The sequence below is a fragment of the Rhipicephalus microplus genome, chromosome 8, assembly GCF_043290135.1.
Source record: "Rhipicephalus microplus isolate Deutch F79 chromosome 8, USDA_Rmic, whole genome shotgun sequence".
NCBI classification, from domain to species: Eukaryota; Metazoa; Arthropoda; class Arachnida; order Ixodida; family Ixodidae; genus Rhipicephalus; species Rhipicephalus microplus.
This window is the reverse complement of record NC_134707.1, coordinates 119,741,765-119,760,107: the sequence shown is the minus strand read 5'-3', so window position 1 is coordinate 119,760,107 and position 18,343 is coordinate 119,741,765. Positions and strand designations below refer to the sequence as shown.

The 18,343-nt window shown below is 46.6% G+C and overlaps 1 protein-coding gene across 1 annotated transcript in view; it reads left to right on the top strand.

Moving 5' to 3' along the window:
- The window catches only part of LOC119164577 (putative diacylglycerol O-acyltransferase Mb3761c), a 593,703-nt gene that overhangs the window by 142,902 nt on the left and 432,458 nt on the right, over positions 1 to 18,343 (top strand). Inside the window, exon 2 of the mRNA XM_075872525.1 lies at positions 18,054 to 18,139. The gene's annotated coding sequence lies outside the window, so the exon portion shown is untranslated. The remainder of the gene's footprint in view (positions 1 to 18,053; positions 18,140 to 18,343) is intronic.

Here is an 18,343-nt window from a genome sequence, read left to right as displayed (position 1 = left end):
GTATGGCTATACATTATCGCATACCCTGAAGAAAGTGGTTAACAGGCATGAAGTCTACATTCTACTATCAAGGACACAGTGGGGCTTGAACCGGGGTACGCTGCGTGCCGGCCCAATATTCAACCACTGAGCCATGACGGGGCTTGGGCTTTCTTCGCACTCTTCCCTTAGGCAGGCTTCATGTCGGGAAAGGAATTGCGTTATTATGAGTAATAAAGCGTTTTATAATAGCGAAATAACAGCCAGCCATCACATAATGCGAATCGCGTAACGAGTGGATCGTCCAATGCTCCAACCCCCTACAAAAGGTTGTTCTTGATCTTCTAAACTGTGGCGCGTACCCACTTCAGGCATAATTCCTCATCGTCGTCAGCTATTGCATAAACAGTGGCAAAAAATTCCTTGCTTGTGTTTAGCGAATACAACGCTTCTCAGAGGAATGACGAAAAATGGCATAGCAAATGCTGGTGTACTACCCAGAAATTGTTGTAATAATGCCGTATTGGGTATCCAGCAAGTGTGCTTGCTGCAGTTACCCAATTAGTGTTCTTAAAAGGCTCTGAAAAGCCACTCTTCTAGTTTTCGCTGTGACTGTGCTGTGCGTTTTGCGCAGGCCTGGTGTTTTTTTTTTACTGTTCTCCGTAGTCTTTCAGCATCACTGTGTAATGCTATGAAAGTTCGGAAACGAACCACGAAACAAAAGTCACCAAGCGCACCTCTCACGTTGTTCATACGATACCATAATGTTGTGGGGGTGTGTGCATTGGACAAGGTGGGCAATGGTTTAGTTATAGGACTACGTAACTTAAGAAGAGGGTAAAATGATTATGGCTGTCGCCTAGCCTCTCACTGCACACCCAAGTTCGGGACAATAGTTTTTTTTTCACACTTGGAAAATTCGAGACATTATGGAAGTGGAGTTCATTAATAATCCAGGAGATAAGTTTATCAGCGCGGCTGCAAATATAGTTTAACTACTCATAAGAGTTGTTTTCTTGATAATAATCTGCTAGTATTGCGATGCGCCTGTTCGCAATTTGAATAATTGTGGTTGGTGGTATAGTCGTAAATTGTGAATTGTTAACAAACATCTATTTGGCAGTATACAGTGCAAGTTCTGCTGTGTGTGTGTTTGATTTTGTCGTCGTTTTTTCGTGGTGCTTCTTGTCACTCTCTCCACGAACTGAATCGCCCAAAACTACAACTGGTTAACACGCGCGGCTTTACCTCACCTTCTTGTGCCGGGCCGGAACGTGAGGGAATGCACTTGTAACCATGGAACAATAAGACATAGTAACGTAAAAATGAGATATGACACGTCGATGAGAGATAAGATTAGGAAGTTTTAGAATAGCGTTTGCCCTCCACGCAAACCCAAATTCACGATCGCAGCTATACACTACAACTTCAACACCAGCAGTTGCGGGACTTGCGGGCCGCACACCGTTTCGGATTTCCTGCGGGCGGACCGCAAGCGAGAGTGGCTGCTCCCCTTACGACGCATGCGCAGTGACAGCGACCGCACAGCAAGGGCTTGCGGTGCACTATTCTAAATCTCCCTACTTGTCATATCGGAAGTGACTGATTGCCGGCAAGCACATAATCGAGACTACCTTAACGGCGCATACAAGTATGCGTGATACGCTCGTACGTTCTAGGACCGAAATTAGGTGCGCCTAAAGAACTGATGCGTTCAGGTGATGAGCTATGGCACGTGCTGAAGTGCTAGGAAGGATGAAGCGCTAGTGAGTGCTCAAAGAGTCCCTTAACCACACTTATTTCAAAGTCGAGAAATTATATACTTCCTTTCTTGCCTTAGCTATCTTTCCCACAATTGTTGCCTCTTTCTCGCAACTCATTTCTTAGCACGCGGAATATCAGCGCTAAGCGTTAAGCCAGTCAGGGCTCCGCGCTTTTCGATGACACGCTGCATATCCGCCTGCGAAATAGCAAAGGGAGAAAATAAAGTGAACTTAGTTTATCGCGCATGCCAGTTATGCGAGAGGTGGCAAACCTGGCACGCAACTTCGTGGCAAATCAGAGCTTAGGAGAACATTCACAGGACATTCCTCTATTATATCGACCAATCGATAGCTTATTTTATCGGGATGCAGTGTGGGCTAACTGCTGGCGTCACGAATTGTCCTCTCTTATCTCTCTGTACCACAATGCACCCCCCTTCCTTGGCTTTGCTTTCTTCTGGTTTGCCTACTCGCACATAGAGCTGTAGCGGTTTAAGAGAATTTTATTTCCGGATATATTTTACATAACTTATGTGCACACAGAGAAATTGACAATGGTGATCAATGCGTATGTACAATGCAAGCTGTTATATACAGCGAAAGAATTTATAGCGTATGCAGTGACGTACAATGCAAAAATTGTACAACAAAGACAAGACATTTATGACATCGAGATGATTAAACCTAAATAAACAGTAAGGCTATATGAACAAACAAGGAAAGGTCATTCACAGTGAAGGGCAATGTTTTGCATTCACCTGTGAGGACAGTTTGCTCTCGCGCTCAAGAACAATATTCCACAAAAAGGACATCTTTCTAAAAAAGAAAAGAAAAATACACACTGCAATGTCACAGTGGTATAAGCTCTAGCCCACCTCTTCAATAGGGGAGGAAAGGCATGGACGCTCTGTTGTTTTTTACCATAATGAATCGCGTAGACCAGCGTCGGAGGAAAGCCTCCTCTCCCACCATGACTAGTTCTGCGTTGAGATGCATAAGCATTGCGTTTCTTAGCCGAAGTAGCAGAGGAAACATGGCTCTCCGAGGGCGTCCCCTCAGGCAGGCCAGTCCCCTTCGTTTCCATAAGACGAAGGGTCCGATAGCCATTAAGAGTACGACGAAGTTATCCCTGTGGCTAGACTTCCACTGCATAATTATTTGGAACATACTGGTAACCATGCGCCAAAAGGTGTGCGCTACCATACATTCATGAAAGACATGGTTCAGCGTTTAGACGCGGCCGCATTGTGGACACGTGGCGGAGGGCGCCACGCCCCACGCCGCAAGGCGGTCGGCCGTTGGTATAGCCTCCCATTCACTAAGCCAGTTAAGGTAACGGAACTCTGAGGGGAGAGACGTGTTTGTAAGAGTCCAACGTCTTTTCACCCGGCATTTCTGGCGTTGTTCTTCAGATAGGCTTTTAAATGCTATTAATTCGCTCATGTCGGTGGGTGACATTTCCATAAGTGGTTTTATAAAGTTGTATGCTGTTTAATATATTGGAGGTCATAAACAAAAAGATCACTGATTACCTAGGCAATATTTTGGCTCGTTTCTTCTCTCTTTTTGTCGCTCATAGGTGCTTCTGTTTTCTATCTTCGCCTCCTAACTACGATCGATTCGCCTCGGTGCAGCCAGTCCTACTCTTTGTGGTACACAAACATGAAAGTATCGGTAAAAGCCCCGTATTTTTTTTTTTCATGAAGGTGGAATACACATTATTCGTTGGAGTGAGCTTGCTGACGGCAGAGTCATTCAATGTAGACAGCATATTTAGTGAAGGATGCCGTGAGCTTGAGAATGCCGTGAGCCAAATTTACAAGGAATCGCAGGACTCAAGGCTTGAGCTTGTATATAAACTAGGTCTTTCACAGCTCCACGTTTGGTTGAACAATAGGTGGTACTGAGCAGCGGCGCCCACGCTCCCATACCATATCACGGATTGTACTCGTTGCGGAGCACAATATGCCGTCGTTCGTGTAGTGCCGTTGGAGAACAAAGAAGTTTGCAGTCAGGTCTAATCGCTTACTGACTCCCCTCTCACACGCCACCTGTAATGTCAATCGATGTGAATGTTATTAGGTGTTAATGTCATTTTGTGGCTGCTACAATGGCAGAGTGAACGGACATGATGACATTCGCCCGTTTAATGTATTCACAGAACTCATGAAAGCGTGGCACATGCATGTAATCTCGTCAACAGGCGGTTGACTAGAGGTCACAAAATTGACACCTTGAAGCAAGTGTAAGCGATGCTCAGGTGTTTATTAAAGGTTATCTTTAACTTTTCTGTAACTTTTTTAATGTACAACGTGATAGGGGAAACAATTTGTGCAGATTTGTTGTTTTGGAGCAGCGTTGCCGCGTCAGACTCGCTAGCAGGATACACACGCAAATGTGTGACATCAGTTTAAGAAGAGTGTTTTGAAACAAATTATTCTTTCTTGGGAAGCACCACAATTCTCCGACAATAACCGGTGAAGTGGAAGCTTAACGTACACAAATTGGCGTGTAGACACGAGTTCAAATCCCGTGTCGATGGTGATTTTTTGCTGAGTGCAAAGCATTGCTTAGCGAACTTCGGCATCTTTAGCGTATGCTGAGTGCAAAGCATTGCTTAGCGAACTTCGGCATCTTTAGCGTATCTATCTATCTATCTATCTATCTATCTATCTATCTATCTATCTATCTATCTATCTATCTATCTATCTATCTATCTATCTATCTATCTATCTATCTATCTATCTATCTATCTATCTATCTATCTATCTATCTATCTATCTATCTATCTATCTATCTGTCTGTCTGTCTGTCTGTCTGTCTGTCTGTCTGTCTGTCTGTCTGTCTGACTATCTATCTATCTATCTATCTATCTATCTATCTATCTATCTATCTATCTATCTATCTATCTATCTATCTATCTATCTATCTGTCTGTCTGTCTGTCTGTCTGTCTGTCTGTCTGTCTGTCTGTCTGTCTGTCTGTCTGTCTGTTTGTCTATCTATCTATCTATCTATCTATCTATCTATCTATCTATCTATCTATCTATCTATCTATCTATCTATCTATCTATCTATCTATCTATCTATCTATCTATCCACTTACGTTAGGGTCTTTCGTGGTGACCCCCTTAACTTGGCGTGAACCAAAATTTGCACGGGAGGGTAACATGGTTTGACAAATATGGCGCGCTGTTCAAGACATGAATAATGTCACAATCTCGTCGCGCACGTCATCCAGCACTTCCCGCCAGACAGTGCCACATACCCATGGGCGGGTATGTGCCACAGGAGACTGACACTACAGTATCTACCCAAGCTTGACGAGAATACACATGGTTTTCTTTTAACATGGTAGCGTTAAGAAACACCCGACATCGGTAGCGTCGACTCGACGAATGCGAAGAATAAATGTCGGGGTCCCAGCTGAAATGGAACCCAAGCATTCTGCTTGGATATGAAGAATTTTACCACAGAGCTACCCCAGGTCTCAGAACTAGTTTTCAAATAGATGCTCCTCTTCGTGGAACATCAATAGTGGTTGCAGTGCTGCATGTCTACCCAATTTTATGAACATTACATATCTACTCCTTTGATACACCGTAGCGTTGAGTTAACGTCAATCGTGTTTAGTTGCCATTCGCTTAAGTTGATTTATGTAGCAGTGTCCAGGGCCAGTATACTCGCGAGCATCAGCGCTTCATGTCTGGTTCTGGTGTTGCGAATACGCATGTTCGAGTTGGCATCGTTTCGAAAGTGCAAAAGCTGGTTATATATACATCTGTAACTCCTAAACGTATGTCTGTGCATGCAACATTCGTACTTATATTTAGCGTCATTTGATGTCATGTCACTCAAGAAAAAACTTGCAACACGGTCACCTTCCCTCCGCATGCTTTGCATAACGTCAATTCCCAGGTGCGTGAAATCTGCAAATTTTTTTTTCAATGGCAAGCTTAAGGTGGTTCAGTCGGTTCTGATGCTTCACTCGCAGCAGCTGGACAGTTATCAACGTTCATTTGCACGGATCATTATTCATCTCTATCACAAATTAATTATTTCTGTCAAGGTTTCAAATATTGCCTACTTCAAGTTGTCAGTGTTTAAGCTACTCTCGCTTTGAGTGGGTATATTTATTTCTACCGATGCTGTTGTATTGCGTCGCAGTAAATTTTGAACGAGCCGGACAATTTTATTTAAATATATGTGTGAACTCCTCGGTATCATAGCAGCCTAAGGATAAACATTGACATCAATTGCGAATGTCATTTTACATCGCCGTGTAGACACGGAACGCAAGATCGCGATGACATTCGTTATGAATGTCATTCGCTGCGAATGACATTACACGCGCCGCGCGACAGGAGTATTATACCCCTGTCACGTGGGCACCCGCGAACACCGTTTAACTCCCTCGTCCTTACGACAAAGGAGATGGGTACGTGTCACACGGCTACCCTTACGCAAACGAAGGTAAACGGAACATTTCTCAAAGGGCGTTCGATGATATCCCTTTGCAGTGGAACAAGGTACTCTCGCCCCCAGTATCTTAAAGTAAGAAAAAAATTTCGAGAGCCAAATTGCCACAGTGAATACGATAATACATTTTGGCAACATTAAACGTTTTTTTGTAGCATTACTCCTTCATAACGTGTTTGTTTATATATATATATATATATATATATATATGCTCGCCAGAGTGCAGCTATTCTCCACACCGATGCCCTCCACACCGTGCCTCGCCAGTCGGGCCGGGCACTGCCACTTAAAAATATTTTGTCCGTGCGTGCGGTTGTTGTCTCGTCGCTGTGTTTAAGTTTGCCCGTAAAAATATTGACCGGCAGCGTGGCATTATCGTCACCTGCTTCGACGGCTGCAGAAATGGGTAATGAGACCCGACCTAATTCAAGGGCAACTTGAAGTGCGTTCACGATAGCAGAAAACACAATAACTTTCACACACGGGCTACCAAAACAACTATTAGTCGAGAACGGTGCAATGTAAACAAACGTAGCGTTGGGCACACGGTGGGCAGGGTCGCTGCCAGCATAGCTACATTCATCAAATGCGTTTTCATTTGAAATAATGTCAATTTGCGTTCACTTCAGACCTACTCAACATTGTGTTTCTGTGAAAAAGGCAGAACGAAGATCAACAAAAAAAGAAGCTAGATGTGAAATTAGCATACTTCTGCGAAAATCCAACACCGCTGGCCGAGCCCCCTCGCGGCAACTATGACAACCTTGTTTTTGCCGTGTGACATTCCCACAACTCAATCTCCGTCAAACTGCTTAGGGGAAACTTACGTCGACGGAGTTTAACAGAGTTCAGTGGTGCCCGTGTGACAGGGGTATTATACTCCGCTTCACAAGCTGTTGGTAATGCAGCCAAAGGTAGAGCTCTCTTGTCCAATAAGGGCTTTATAGAGGGGCAGCAAATATTCCCTGAGATATTTTAGCAATTCAGTTCAATTTTGCAAGGTACACCCACAGAAACTGAAAAAAAGAAAATGTTAGGATTCACCTTTTCGAAGCGTTTCGCCGCAACGGTGAAGCAACAGAATCGACAGCGAGAAACCGGAATGGCACAGGATAAACGACAAGCAGTTCGCTACTTATACAGCGTGCTGCTGAAGCACAAAAAAGGACGCTCCACAAGAACGCGCATTTTTACTCAAGACAAGCGTGAAGTGACAGCTGTCACAGTTTTTGCGTCTTTATATTTGAGCAACATGATGGAAGTGTCAACAATGCAGAACTGGGCGCTCTTACATATTTTTCTTTTTTAGGGGCGAAACAGCAAGGTTTATTGCCAACTGGTAACAACATTTCAGGTCAGTACAACTGCCTGGTGTAACAAAATCACTTCAGTGGCGTGTACAAAGCAGAGAACATAGACAGGATGTAACACACGGCACTTCCGATATTCTCACAGATCACGAATCACTCAAGAAAACAAAGAGAAAAGAAACGCAAAAAAGGCAGTAAATTGGAACAGATTCACATGTTACGCGCGACGAGAAGCAATTTTTTCCCCCGAGTTAAAACGGCAGTAAAGGAAGTTCAATATTCCCGTTCCTAACTGCAAAAAAAAAAACGTGTATGCCACCTTTTGATAAATGCTTCTTCACCCTGAGTTTCAATCTGTTCGGTAAGGTACCGAACCATGATTATTCTAATCTTCTGTAACGCTGGGTATGCAGCTCGTTGGGGTCGTCGCAGTGCTTCGGCCATACAGCGGCGACGCCACAAGATGAACATTGTGACGTACAGTACGAGTTGTTCAAATAAGCCCCTTCTGCGCTGTTGGCTCGAAGGAATCGACACTCCGAATTGACGACGCACGACGTGCCACACGCCTTTGGCCGCTACGCATTCAAACATCATGTGGCGGATCGTTTCTCTTTTGTCGCAGTTGGGGCAGTGGTCATTGGGAACGCCGCCCCACTTTAACAGTCTCTGACGAGTGGGCAACGCGTCCCATCGACGCATCCAATCAAATTCTCTAACTATTTCCGGTACGTGGTTGTTCCACCATTTATTCCACTTTCTGGGCCTCCATATCTCTGTTTTTTCTCGTCATTAATCGAGCGACTGATTAACATTTCGCTAATGCGTGCGGGTGCCAGCTTTGCCAAGTATTCTTCGGTGGCGTCGCCGTCAACCGAACGCTTGAGGCCCTCTGCTGCCTTATAAAAGGCATGTGGGAGTCCTGCTTGAGGTCCCCGGTACCTTGCCGACGTGAATGCGGCTCCAAGAGTTCCAGTCCAATATAGCAATAAGCTACGGCCAGCATAGTCATTGTCCTGAAAGAATTTGTGAACTGTTTTAGCTGCAAGTGCCTTTGTGAATGTCGCAACATCTGGCAGACTGAGTCCTCCACAACTCTTTGGGAGCTTCAGGAACTTTTGTTGAACTTTTGGTGTCTTCCCGTTCCATAGGAAGGCTCCAACCAATGACGCAAGGCGGCTCGCAAAAAGTTTGGGTATGAGTGCAATACGCCCGATATAAAAAGCACAGTCGTATGCTTTGGTTTTCACCACCGTCACTTTGGCGTCAAGTGACAAATTGAAGTCAGTGGCATACGCGAAGACCTCCGTGGCTCGACGTACGGCGTCTTCCCAATTTCTTTTGGCCACCTCACCGTCTTGAATGTATACCCCGAGGACTTTCACGGCATCCACGTATTGAATACCACCCGGCAAAGAGCCGTGGAAGCTACAGAAACGAAGGGCTTTGCTTTTCTCCGCATTCAGGAAAGCACCCGATAAACTGGCATAGTCTTCGGACAGATCCAAGAAAGCGCGGTAACTAGCTTGGTTTCGCACGAGCACAGAAATGTCATCCGCATAAGCGGTGATGCTAACTGACTCCAGACCTGTCATTGGAAAGCCCTGAATATTACGGCATTTGGCCACTTTCCTAAGGAGAGGATCTATGGAAAGAACAAAGAGCACCGGTGCGATTGGGCATCCCTGGCGAACACCTCTTGTTACTGAAAAGCTTGCTGTCTCCACGCCATTGATGAGAAGTCGGCTGGTCATGTTGGTGTATAGAAGCTTTATACAGCGAAAGTACTGCTCAGGCAAACCAAACATTCTAAGTACGCAGTATAGGTAGTCATGTTCGACCCTGTCAAAGGCCTTAGCTTGATCCAATGACACGAAAGCACCGGTAACGTTTTCGGCGTTGGTATAGTGGAACAAATCTCTTATCGGAGTAAGTGTTTGAAAAATTGACTTACCCGGCACTGCACACGTTTGCGTGGGTGACACTATATCGGGCAGAAAAGGTTTTAGCCTTAAGCCAAGGATCGCAGCTACAAGTTCGTAGTCCGTGTTAAGGAGGGTAATTGGCCTCCATGACCGTGGATCGTCAGAATCCATGCCCTCTTTTGGCAGCAAGACTACACGGCCCTCACTGAAAGACCTCGGCTTTTGTCCATCAACAATGAACCCGTTAACCATGTCAGTAAGTGCGTCGCGTATGACGTCGAAGCAAGTTATATAAAACCCTGTCAGTATTCCGTCTCGACCTGGAGGCGTGGTAGTGTTCATTTTCCTCAAGGCTTGCCAAACTTCATCTTTCGTCGCCTCAGCGCAGAACATATCAGACGCCTCAGGACACAGCGTGGGCAAGCCTTCGCAAAAGTCTGCGATTCTTTGGTGCTGGTTGCTGTCTTTGGAGTGATGATCTGCAGAGCAGAGCCTTTCAAAATGTGCCCTAAAGACCTCCTCGATTGATTTGATATCTGTGACGATGCACCCACACTCTGTCCGTGCCGCACCAATAATACTGGGCTGGTGTTTCTACAACCCTACTCGCTGTGCGTATGCCAAGTTACCTAGTTCATCCGTAGGCAGGTGCAGTTCTTCTGCGCGTTTAAAAGCCCCGGACCTTGCCCTCAATAAGAGGTCGTATTTAGCCTTTTTGGCCCCAATGTACTCTCAAATTGCGCCGGCCAGATTACCTGCGCGATCAACGATTTGAATACGCCTGAATGTTTCATTCATTTGCGATGTTAGACGTGCATGGCACATTTTCCCGGCCTGCTGTGCAATCACAGGCCATCTGGCCTTCAAGAGATCCTATGCTGTCGGCGTAATTTGCGGCGTGTCTTCCAAAGACGCATAGACATTCATGCGCATTTCAGATACCGAAACTTCATCATTTAAAATTGATGAATCCATTCGCCACAACTTGAAGCAATGCCTTCCCAGCTGGGCCTTCAAGGTGAACAGCACTGGCATGTGGTCGCTGGGCTTGCGTTGCCCAGGTGCTAAAGAAATGACATCGCATGTCTCTAAACTTGCAACAAGCTCGTTAGGGATATAGACACTGTCAATCCTGTTCTGAGACGTACCCTGAACGCGCGTGGTTCCAAAGGTGTTCCCGTGAAGCGTTGTCCATGCATCGACCAGCTTCAACTCTCTACATATTTTCTGCAACTCTTTCGAATAGTATGTGCTTTGTCCTTGACTAGGGCCTCGGACATCTCGAGTTGTATCAAAAACACAGTTCAAATCACCTAACAACACGCACGGTGTTGAATTCAGGAGGAATGACCTGGCACCTCTAAAAAAGTCGTTTGCAAGAGACCTATCCACGGGCGCATAAATATTGGTGAATCGGATTTTCTGGTTGTTTATCGACATGTCCACCGCAATAACATGGCCTTGTGCATCGAAGAGGCAATGCGCACCCCACCTGAACCTCGGATTGAGAAACACGACACCGGTGCCACGCGACTGCGTCTGCGTTAAGGAGAAGAAGGCTTCAACCGAAAATCTAGTACGGAAGGTCAGGATGTCGTGCCGCGTTCGAAAGTTGGTCTCCTGAAGAAAAAGCACGTCGACCCCGAGCGAGCGCACAAGGTGCATTATCTCCTGTTGTTTTACAAGATCTTTGAAACCACGAACATTGAAAGTCATGAAATATGAAACGAAACAATCGTTTTTTTTTTGTTTTTTTAACAGTGATGCTTAAGGGTGCGGCACGGCCTCTCCTGTGTCGAGCGGCAGTGGATGAAGTCAACGTGATGATACCCGAAGGACTGGCGCTGAGATTTACTCACGCGCACAGATAGAACGGACCCAGTAAGCAACACCAATAATAACAGAAATAGTACACGCAGATTGCAACGTAACTCACATGACGCAATTACTATAACAGGGCATAGCCACCACAGCATAAAGCTCACAAATTGGCACATGAGGGTTCGATCGTGAATGACAGTAACACATGGAATACTAAACAGTTCGCGTGCATCAGAGACAACAAATGCATAGTGGTTATACAGCTGAGAAGCAAGCATTGCAACGGTACAGACAGCAGGAAGCGGAAAGAATGGATGTGGGCAGCACAAGTTAAAAAATAATTGAGTCCTCACCCGCATCAGGTGATGGATCTCGGTTTGGCGAATCCACTCGGGGCTTTTTGAATGTTCCGGAGGTGGTGACATCACTTCCACTGTTTGAACTACCAGGCTTGGTTCGACGCTGAGAGTTTGTGGATCTAGGCAACTTGTCGGGAGAACACGTATTTTTAGGAGACAAGAATACCGATCGTGAGGCTTGCGAAAATCTGTCACTCCTTAATTCTCGTGATGGTGACCGGTTCCTACGATGTCTGGATGTCTTGTCGGACGCTTCTTCTTGCTCCTGTACAGTGTGTGTGCGAGGCGTGTTAGGTTTCCTTGAAGACGTGGTCTTTACTTCTTTCGTGGGCGTCGTCTTCACGCTACCTTTCAGACCCACAGGTGGGCGTTCATGGAGCTCGTCACTTGCACTTGTTGCCTCGGAAGGTCAGAGTGGTTTTCCCGGTTGGCCAGTGCTCCGAGATGCTTAGGACGCTTCCTCCAGCGGTGATGCGTTCGAGGATTGTTCGTTTTCTGTGGCCTTGAGTTCCTCTGATGAAGACGTAGCAGGCGCACTCGGCGTTTCCACAGCGTTGCTGGGCTCCTCTGACAACATTGTGGGAGATGACAACACTGCAGTGTCCCAAGTCAGCGCAGAAACGTTGTTGTCACTCGTTGTGCAAGGCAACGCGGCATCAACGCCGCTGGCATCTTCTGCTTTGGCGTCATAAAATTCTGTGTCGGTTGCGCTGTCTTCATCCCAATAATCTGGAATCTTCTGTGGCCGTGGCTTGGTTTTGCGTTGCAAGACTTCCGTGTGCCTGGAGGTTCCAATTCGGGTTTTTCTCTTTGAAGCACTCTCTCCAAGTTCTGGGAATTCTTTCAGTGACTGCGAGGTGCTCTGCGCGTCGTCTGCGTATGACTTGGGCCGGAAGCAATCTTTCGTCGTGTGGTCCCCATTACAGCGCTTACACTTGGACACACAATCCTCAGATGTATGGCCAAAGGTGCCACATCGTTGACAGAAGGGTGTTGTGCAAGTAGTCGCAACATGACCGTCTCTGCTGCAGCGTGCGCATACTCTGTGCATAGCACAATACTCGAGCATCATCCGGTGACCTTGAATTGATAGGAAGTTAGGGACGGGCTTGGCTATCTCGATTCGGACGATGCGGGTACCAGCGTACGTTGATTGATGTCTTTGCAAGGTAACAAATGCGATACCCATCACTTTTTCGTATGGCTGAAGAGCTGAAATAACTGCGTCATCTGACACGTACGGCGGGAGGCGGAACACATTGACTTGTACGCTTGGCGTCCCGACTGTTTCAACTTGTACCTTGTGACCTTGTAACTTGAATCCTTGGTTTACCATCAACTTGGTTGCTTGTGCAGCCGACCGAGCCGCAACTAGGAACTTCGAAGCTCCGAGGTGTTGCAGGAACAGCACCCCTTCAGTCCCCATGACATCTTCGAGGCCATCGATGATCTCGTCGACGGACGCCGTTCCCTGTGGGACGGTGAAGTTGAAGCAGTGCTCCGTGAGGGGGAGTGCCTCAGGCCTTGACGCCATCCTTGCTGGTCCTGGCAGGGGCCAACGACGATGAGATCAGGCCTCAAAAAACTGGCTGGCAAAGTCGAGAGCGGACACCCGGCAGCAACGCCGCCGGAACGCTGACCGCGTTGAAGACTGGAACGCCGAAGCTTCTTATAGCGGCAGCTGTTCGTCCCTCGTAGTCGTAGTAGTACTGTGTAACCAGGGTTATGTTTTGACCTCCAAGCTGGTGCCGGTGGGAGATTTTTTCTGTGCGTTGTTGAACATTAAAAAATTTGCAGCGTGCGCGTTAACTAACAGCCGAATTCTCCTGTCTCTCATTCCCCCTTAGCAGCCATTGGCATGTACCTCCTTGGTTTTAGAAAGGTTCGGCGAGCGTTGGGTCGCAGTGCCATGAGTACAGTGAACTAGTATATACCATGAACTCGAAGTGGTTAAAGGTGAAAAGTAGACATGAAGCGCAAACTGTAAGAAAGTGTGCGTGTGCCTCCTCTCGTTCAGTCCTTGGAATTTCCCCTGGATGGCGGTGTTTTATATGAGCAATGTGTGATGAAAATATGCGAGTTAGTGGTACTTGGAGGGTTAAATAGCTGGACGAACGGACACGCAGACAGATGTATGGACGGACGCACGAATGGCTGCACGGACGGATGGACGTGTGGACGGACGTAGGAGCGGATTCATGGACGAACGGAGGGACCGATGCACAGATGGACGCGCGGACGCACAAACAGACGCACGCAGGGACGGATGCACCGATGGACGTGCGGACGCACGAACAGACGCACGCACGGACAAGCGGATGGACGCACGGGCGGCCACACAGACGCACGAATGGACGTGCTTAAGCAGGAACGAATGGACGGACGGATGCTTCGTCCCACTCTCCGTCATTCACTCCGTGGATATGCTGCTATTTTTTTACACTGCAGAACTTGAAGTGAGCCCTCTGCGTTTCCAGTCACGCGGAGGCGTATGATTCCATGTGTTCCTGGTATTTATTTTTTTTCCGCTTTAGATCTAGAATGGGTGCATAGTGGGGCCACTTTTTCACTCGCGCTTCAAGAGCAGTTTTTAAATGGGAAGAAAATTTAAGGAGTGCTGCGTGATAAACAGTTGGCCCGTATCTGCATGCTAATCTGCAAATGTCGACGAAAGACGATATACTTGCGTGTGGAGAAAGGAACAAAATGTTTATGTGATGTTGTGCGCCAGAGAATCGGTAAATGGTATACTGGAGGCGCTGCGTCCCAGTGAAAGTGAACGAGCGCATCAAGTCACGTCACACGTGAGCCATGAGTGCCATCTGGCAGTTTTCTTGGAAAACGAAGGGCGTGGCTCTGAGACGGGTGTGCGCGCCCGTCTCAGAGGTGATAAGGTGTAGAATGCAAGGCGATGGCTAGGTGCCACCACCGTCTTGTTTTAGCAAAGTGTTGGAAACACTCGCCTTTTCGTGCAAGCGTTGCATGGTCAGCGCAGCGTGATAAGCGCTACGGTCCTCAAAATTACTTATGTATGCCTTTTCTGGTAAAAGACGCACATGCAGAATATTTACGTGTTGTTATGGTACCCCAGACATGCGCAATAATTGCTTTTCAATTGGCGATCGCACAAGTATTAACGCTGAATACTGAGCAACACTGGTGGGCGCTGCGGATGGGGTCGGCCGTTTCAAGTACCCGGTGTCGTTAAGAGTGAGCAAACAGACAAACGCACAGACAGACAAAAATTTGTGCGTCGAAGGTCCCCAAGAACGACTATCGTCTTTAAAAACACGCTTAAGCTCCCCCGAGATATGCCTACCGGTAGTGGTAAATGGTATGCATACATAACTCGCCGTCATTGCGCCGGGACATGGTGGTACTTGGAATCAGTTTTTTCGTGCTGCATCCATCCATCCATCCATCCATCCATCCATCCATCCATCCATCTATACATACATACATACATACATACATACATACATACATACATACATACATACATACATACATACATACATACATACATACATACATACATACATACATACATACATACATACATACATACATACATACGTACATACGTACGTACGTACGTACGTACGTACGTACATATCCGGGATATGACGGCGACAAAAAAAACCTGCTGAGATTGTCCATTATGACATAGTGTGGACTCTTAACAACGGTACTTGCAGTAGGTATCCTGGGGTATTTTCAAACGGACAATCTTTCGCGCACCCAACTTTCGTTTCCTTGCGGCATTGCTGATGCACTCTACATTGGTTACATCCCGAAACCGCGAAAAACTTTCTTCCAAGTGCCAAGCTCTCAAGATCACTTTTCCCTATAGCATCAAGTGAAATGTGGGCTGTAGTGGTGTATTAAGCTGTTAGAACTTGGAAATATTGGCCCAAACTGACCTTTTGTTTTTCTTTTGAGGGTGGAAATAAGTTTTACTTGAGCAATTTTTATAAAATGTTACTGACAGGAGGTTGTTGGCAACCTCGTGCGATGTGTATTAGTTTTGCGTACTCATTTTGCCGCTGAATAAAGCGTGACTTCGATTCTGAAAGTATTATACACTTTGCGGGTTCGCAGAGGTGATTTTCTTCAGCACATTATATCAATAGGATTGTATTCATAGTTTCTCGGGATATCATAGCTTATACTTTGTCGCGATCTGCGCGTGGTATCCTTGTGTCTTTGGACCAGTAAAAAGCGTTTGACCGACTAGAGCACGCGTATATCTTTAATGTGCTCACAGCCTTCGGCTTTTCTCATTCGTTTGTGGAAATGATTAAAAATACGTACACTGGTCTGAAAAGCACACTAGTTCTGGATGGTTGGGAAAGTGCTGCCTTTTCCATAACACGTGAGGTCCGTCAGGGGTGTCCATTGTCTCCTGTGCTATTTTTCCTCAGCCTTGAGCCATACTTGCGTGCTCTTGACGCGGATTCACGTGTCCGGGGTCTTGCGCTTCCTGGTAGCAGTGTCGTGAAAGTCACAGCTTTCGCTGATGATATAACCTTGTATCTTTCAGATGAAGATAGCCTTTCACGCAGCCTGCATGTATTTTCCCAGTATGGCGACATTTCAGGTGCAGCGTTGAACATCTCCAAATCCCGGTATTTCTTCATTGGCTCTCCAAACTCCAGGCTTAGCGCCGGTGTTCCCATTCAGCCGGCTGCGTCCCTTCGTATTTTAGGTATTTCATACAACCACTACGGCATTTGCGAATCTGTTTGGTTAAACGCTCTCGAGGAAGTAAGACTGAAAATTCAGGATGCACGGGATTTTGACTTCCCGCTTCTTGAGCGGAGGTACCTTGCGCAGACTGTATTTTGCGGTCGCATTCGGTACCTTTCTCACGTCGTGCAACCATCTTTACGTATCGTGCGATCACTGCAGTCTGCTTTGTGCTCCTTTTTTTGGTCAGGCGGCACTGAGTTGGTCTCTCGCGCGGCACTGGGACAGTAGCGTGCTCAAGGAGGCTTTGCTTTCCCTTCAGTGTCCATACGCTGTCGGCTGCTGGCACTGCGTTTCCTTTTGCGCCTAGTGCAAGGGGAGGAATCTCCCGCACGAACGCTTGCATATTACTTTCTGGGTACTCACCTTCGCCATTTGATGCCTAATGTGCAACTTAACAGGGGGCCACAGTCAATAACACTTCCTGCGTTTTATGCAACAACTGTTGCTTTTTTTCGCCATGTTAAGTCGAGCTGTCCTGGCATAGATGTTTTGAACAACCACATAGTTGAGACAACTGCTGCTTTGTTGCTTCCGTTGGTCCCGACATCCCGCCGTGCTCGCTCTAGACGGGTGTCTTGGAGCTCCTTAACGGCTTCTTTTCTGCCTGGACACCTTCGGGACTTCATGTGGCGCCTGGGATGGGGTGTACTTCCCACTCTCGACCGCCTCGAAAGGTGGAGAATAGTCCAGTCAGCAACATGTCCGAACTGCTCCCTTCGGGAAACAAATCAGCATTTTCTGAGGCATTGTATCATTGCTCGCGTTTTTTGGAGAGCCGTACATGCTGGATTTCACTACCTCAGAGTAAATCGCTTCGTTTCTTCTGGGCGTTGTTCGCGAGGCCGCTTCGCTTGTCTTCTCATTGTTGCCGGCGCTTTCTGCCTCTGGCGCAACCGCTGCGAGGCGGTTGCAGCGGGCCGCCGCCGCCGCGCGCTCTTCCCGATCCTAGAACGATTGTACTCGGAGCTGCTGTCTGTTTTGTCGGAGGAGCTCTTCTTCCTTGGTGAAGAGGAATTTCTTCGGCACTGGTCTTGCCCTTTTGTGTCGCTCTATGACGGACGAGTGAAACTTGTCTTTCGGCTGGCCTGGTATTGGTAGGCTGATCTGTCGATGTGCCGGCACAAATGGCATGCCAACATGTAAATATGCAAAATGTACATATTTATGTTTTATTTGTCTCTTGTTTACCTTGAAGTATTTTGTGGTTGTGTTTGTGTGAACCATCGAATGTACATGTTTTTTCAACGTCATCTCATATCCATGTTCATGTAAATGACGTCTGTCTTGTCATCATCGTTAGAGTATGCATAAGATGGAAATGTTCTGTTGAGTGTTATTGACGTTTGTGGCAATAAATTTTTTCTATACACACATTCATATCCCTGCTTCTTAGCCACGTTTTACGCGATTAAAAGGTAGATTTAGGGATTAATTATGTAATTATTATTACATATTGACCTAGGGACTTATCGGGCATTGTGTGACAGTCTTTCTTTTGTTCTTCGAAGAAACGCATGTTACCACAAAACACAGTGGTGGCGATAATAAATGGCGATAAGAATAATTGGCTCGGGGTGTAGTAGGGGACTCTAGCAAACACGTATGGGTATATGCGCATCGTCTTGTCCTAGACTTTAAGATTTTAACGGTGCTGTCACTTTTGCAGAGTTGCTCGTCGCTGTATTCGTCTGGGAAGTCTCCAGAAGACGGGACGCCTGGAAAATCTGGTGCCAGGCAGAATGATTGGCCGCGGTGAGTAAAGCTAGCATTTTCGTATTATCTGCTACACCCATCAGTTCTGCGCTCATCGTACATGAGTAACCAAAAGAAAAATCTGTAGGCCAACTTTCCACAGGTATTTGCAGAGTTTCATTGTTATCAAAGCGTTACAAACTGTGCGGTCATAAGGTAATTCAATTCAGTAGCAAAAGCAATTTATAATACGCTACTGGTGGT